Here is a 6,000-nt window from a genome sequence, read left to right as displayed (position 1 = left end):
ATCAGAGAAAAAAAAGAAGACATTACAACTTATACCACAAAAATATAAAGAATCATTAGGACCATTATGAACTATATGACAACAAATTAGAAAACCTAGGAAAAAAAGATAAATTCCTAAATACATATAACCTACCAGGATTGAACTATGCAGAAATACGAAACCTGTAAGACCAACAATGAGTAACAAGATTGTACCAGTAATAAATCCTCCCATCAAAAAAAACAAATCAAAACAAAACAAAAAAAAACCCAGAACCTGACAGACTCACTGTTGAATTCTACCAAACATTTAAAGAAGAGCTAATACCATTTCTATCCAAACTATTCTAGAGAATTAAAGAGAAGGGAATACTTCTATGAGGCCAGCATTACCCTGTTATACAAGGATATAAAAAAAAAATGATCTGATATCTCTGATGAACATAGATGCAAAAAATCCTCAAAAAAATACAAGCAAACTAAATTCAACAACACATTAGAAAGATCTCACATGATCAAGTAAGATTCATCCCAAAGATGCAAGGATGGTTAAACATACACAAATCAATAAACACAATACATCACATTAACAGAATCAAGAAAAACCATAAAATCATTTCAACAGGTGCTGAATAAAGTATTCATTAAAATTCAACATCCCTTCATAATAAAAACTATCAAAAAACTAGGTATACAAGGAACATACTTTAAAACAATAAAGGCCATATATGTGGCAAAACCCTGTCTCTACAAAAAATACAAAAATTAGCTGGGTGTTGGTGGCTCACAACTGTAGTCCCAGCTACTCAGAAGGCTGAGATGGGAGGATTGCTTGAGCCCAGGAGGCAGAGGTTGCAGTGAAACAAGATCATACCACCAGACTCTAGCCTGGGTGACAGAGCAAGACTCTGTCTCCATAATAAGAGGAAAACTGAAAACCTTTCCTCAAAGATCTGGAAGAAGATAAAGATGCCCACTTTCACCACTTTTATTCAACACAGTACTAGAAGTCCTAGCCAGGGCAATTAGGCAAGAAAGAAGCGGCATCCAAATTGGAGAGGAAGAAGCCAAATTATCCTTGTTCACAGGCAACATGATCTCATATTTAGAAAAATCTAAAGACTCCACCAAAAACTATTAGAACTGAAAAATTTAGTACAGTTACAGGATACAAAATCAACATACAAAAATCAGTAGCATTTCTATATACCAATAGCTAACAATTTGAAAAAGAAATCAAGAAAACAATCCTATTTACAATAGCTACAAAAAATTAAATACCCAGGAATAAATTTAACCAAAGTGAAGGATCTCTATAATGAAAACATAAAACACTGATGAAAGAAATGGAAGAAGACAAAAATAAATGGAAACATTTCCCATGCTCATAGATTGAAAGAGCTAATACTGTTAAATATCTATAGTACCCAAGGCAATCTACAGATTCAATGCAAGCCCTATTAAAATACCAATAAAATTCTTCACAGAAATAAAAAAAACTATTCTAAAATTCATATGTATCACAAAAGACTCCTAATAGCCAAAGCAACCCTGAGGAAAAAAAAGCTGAAGGCATCACATTACCTGACTTAAAAATATACTGCAGGCAGGGCACGGTGGCTCATGCCTGTAATCCCAGCACTTTGGGAGGCCGAGGCGGGTGGATCATGAGGTCAGGAGATCGAGACCATCTTGGCCAACACGGTGAAACCCTGTCTCTACTAAAAATACAAAAATTAGCCAGGTATGGTGGTGGGCACCTGTAGTCCCAGCTATTTGGGAGGCTGAGGCAGAAGAATGGCGTGAACCCAGGAGGTGGAGCTTGCAGTGAGCCAAGATCATGCCACTGCACTCCAGCCTGGGTGACAGAGTGAGACTCCATCTCAAAAAAAAAAAAAAAACTACAAAGCCATACAAACCAGAACAACATGGTACTGGCATGAAAACAGGCACATACATAGACCGATAGAACAGAATAGAGAACCCAGAAATAAATTCACATGTTTACAACCAAGTCATTTTTGACAATGGTGCCAAGAACATACATTAGAGAAAGGACAGCCTCTTCAATAACTGCTGCTGAGAAAACTGGATATTCATATGTAGAAGAATGAAACTAGATTCCATACCTCTCACTATGTATAAAAAACAAATAGAAATGGATGAAATTAAGACCTGAAACTATTATATAAAACTACTAGAAGAAAAACATTGGGGAAATGCTTCAGGGCACTGGTCTGAGCAAAGATTTTTTGGGTAAGACCTCAAAAGCACAGGCAGCAACAGCAAGAATAGATAAATATGATTACATAAAGCTAAAAAGCTTCTGCACAGGCATGGGAACAATCAACAGAGTAAAGATACAACCTACAGAATGGGAGGAGATATTTGCAAACTGTCTATCCAATAAAAGATTAAACAGAATGTATAAAGAACTCAAACAATTCAAGAGTAAAAAAAAATGTGATTTAGAAATGGGCAAATGATCTAAATAGACATTTCTCAAAAGAAGACATATAAATAGCCAATATGTATTTGAAAAAATACCGAATATCACTAATAATGAGGGAAATGAAAATCAAAACCACAGTAAGATACCATCTCATCCTTATTAAAATGGCTGTTATCTAAAAGACAAAAAATAACAGACACTGGCAGGAATGCAGAGAAAGGGGAATGCTCACACCCTTTGGTGGGAATGTAAATTAGTGCCAGTATAGAAAACAGTAGGGAGATTCCTCAAAAAACTAAAAATAGATCTACTATATGATCCAGCAATCCCACTACTGCGTATATGCCCAAAATTTGAAAGGAAATCAGTGTGTCAAAAAGACATCTGCATTCCCAAGTTTGTTGCAGCACTGTTCACAATAACCACAATATAGACTCAACCTAAGTATCCATCAACAGATGAATGGATAAAGAAAATGTGGCCTATAAACATGAGGGAATATTATTCAGTCATGAAAAAAGAATGAAATCTTACCATTTGCAGCAACATGGATGGAACTGGAGGTCACGATGTTAACTGAAATAAGCCAGGCACAGAAAGACAAATATTGCATGTTCTCATTCATATGTGGGAGCTAAGAAAGTTGCTCTCATGGAGGTAGAGAATAGAATGATAGTTACCAGAGGCTGGGCAAATACTAGGAGGAGAGGGATAAAAAGGGGTTGGTTAATGGGTACAAAAATACAGTTAGATGGAATAAGCTCTACTGTTTGATAGCACAATAGGGTGGCTATAGTTAATAATTAATTGTATGTTTAAAAATAGCTAGAAGATTTGGAATGTAACCAACAAAAAGAAATGATAGATGTTTTGATATCTTAATTACCCGGATTTAATCATTATGCATTGTATGCTTGTATCAAAATATCACAAGTACCCCATAATATGTGCAACTATGTACCAATAAAAAAGTATTCAAAAATAAAAAGCTTATTAATAAAAGAAAAAAATTGTCTTCTGAAAAAAAGAATTCTACAGAGAAGGATCCCCTAAAGGGTATGAAGTCCATCCCTCTCTCAGTGTTTTACAAAGGGGCCTGTCTTAGTCCAGTCAAGCCACTATAACAAAATGCCAAACACTAGGTAATTTACAACAGAAATTTATTTTTCACAGTTCTGGAGGCTGGGAAATCCAAGATCAAAGCACTGGTGGTGTCTGGCGAGGGCCTACTTTCTCACAGATTGTGCCTTCTTGCTGTGTCCTCACATGGTAGGGAGGGCAAGGCACCTCTCTGGGTTCTCTTTTATAAGGGAACTAATACCACTCGTGAGGGTTTTGCCCTCATGATATAATCACCTCCCAAAGACCTCACCTCCTAATACCATCATCTTGGGGGTTAGGTTTCAACACATAAATTTTAAGAGGGAAACAAACATTCAGACCATAGCAGTGCCCACTGGCATCTTGGGCAGGGTAAGGAGGAATTGTTCTATGCAATGCAAGGCATTAAGCATACCTGGTTCCTGGCTACTAACTACCAACAGAGACCTCCAGCTTCACTTGAGACCCACTGCAAATGACATGAGAACTGCACTGATCACTACTGAATTGCACACTGGCAGCAAAACAAAACTCAGTGTGATGTCTTTGCAGATACGTGGAACTCAGTGTGATGTCTTTGCAGATATGTGGTCAAAGAAGTTACCTGCCACATTACAACATTCCTTTTTATTTGGCTACTGAGCAGCCTTAGTCCAATTTGTTGCCCATCTCTAGCAGCTGGGCATAACACAGATTAATGGTCAAGTCCAGGTCCCACTATTTTGTGATAATGAGCAACTATTTTCTCTAAACATTAATTCCTTCATGTGAAAAACTGGGATAATAATGGTAAATTCTAATTACTGAGAGCTTATTTTGTGCTAAGCGCTATTCTATATGCTTTCCATTAATTCATTTAATCCTCACAACAACTCCATGAGGTAGGCACTATTTCTGTTCTCATTTTGAAGAGGAAGAAAATGAGACATAGAGAGGTTAAGAAAACTGCCCAAGGTCAAACAGCGAGTAAATAGCAGAGCCAGGAGGACCCTGGTAATGGCAATTAAACTAGTTAGTGCATAGCAAATGTTGGTGCAGGATCTCATACGGGTCTGGTACACTGCACACAATTAATACAGGTTAGTTATCATTAGGTCGAAACCTTAGTATTAATATCGACTTCTGTGGGTTAATCTTAGTTAAAACTTGATTTTCTTACCTCTGAGGCAAATAAGCCCAAACAGTTGTTCTCTCTGATTCAACATCAAATTATGACTCAAGTTCCTCCTAACACTTCAAGAAGGTTTTTCACTCTGTTACTGTGATTTTTGCAAGTCTGGTCTCATAAGGATTGGTAAGTTTTTTTCTGTAAAGGGCTACATAATATGTTAGGCATTGTAGGCCATCCAGTCTCTGTCATGTATCCTTCCATTTTTAAAGTTTTCAACCCTTTTAAAACGTAAAAACCATTTTAGCCCATGGGCCATAGTTTGCCAACCCCTGCTCTCTGGGATTATTAATAAGAGTACCATATAAAACATCAAGAGACTTTCATATGGAGTAGATGGAACTATCAGAATTTGCTAATTGCCTCATTACACTGTCATTGATCCCCACTCACAATAAAGTTGCCAGATTCATTAAAGTGGTAAATGACTAAAACAATGAAGAAGCATCTGAAAGTTTTCAGGGGAGGGAAGGTTGGTAGGTGGGTAGGCAAATCCAGAAATGCCTATGCAGAAGATGTAAGTCTTCTAAAGCATTGGTAACGAAGGGGAAAAGGAAACTATCTTAGAAAAATCATAGTGTTTTAGAAGCAGCACAAGATTTCATTCATGCAACTAATCTTTAGAAATATGTATTGGGTATCTCTATGTTCAGGCACTCTCTCAGTAATGGAATTATAAAATTTTAGAGCTCAAAGTAACCTTAGAAATTATCTGATCCAATCTCATTTCATGGATGAGAATTCTGAGGCCTCAAAGTTAGTTAAAATAATTTGGCAATTTCTGTGCAAAATTAAATGTATTGGGGTTTGTTTTTAACCCCTCAAATGTAGCACCTATGTAGATTATTAAATGTTGAATGGAGCTTATTAATGGAAAGCTCCTATTCTCTTTACCACCTTTAAACCACCTTTTTAATCTGGCAAAACAATACATTTTACTTGCTTTACCAATTTACTTAAAATCTTTTTTTTTTTTTTTTTTTTTTTTTGCTGTGTCTCACAAACTTTTGGTGTGCTTAAGTGGCCTAACAATCACCAATCATTAAATGAACCAGTCTCTGATCCACCTTTAGTGCCTCTTTCTCCCTGCAGGCTCCTACCCCCTCCACTCACTCCCCCTACCTCTCCTCAGACACTCTTCTCTAGTTCTGCTGCTGCCACTGTCACTGCTGTCTCAGCTCCTGTCTTTCTGCTTCAGTCCTTCCCACCTCAATACCTCCAGATTTAGACCATCCACATTTTCCTTCTTAAGACCCAGCTCAGGTCTTATCACCCTCAGGTTCTGAACACTGAAACAA

This window comes from Pongo pygmaeus, chromosome 3 (genome assembly GCF_028885625.2).
Source record: "Pongo pygmaeus isolate AG05252 chromosome 3, NHGRI_mPonPyg2-v2.0_pri, whole genome shotgun sequence".
NCBI classification, from domain to species: domain Eukaryota; kingdom Metazoa; phylum Chordata; class Mammalia; order Primates; family Hominidae; genus Pongo; species Pongo pygmaeus.
This window is presented reverse-complemented; position numbering follows the sequence as displayed.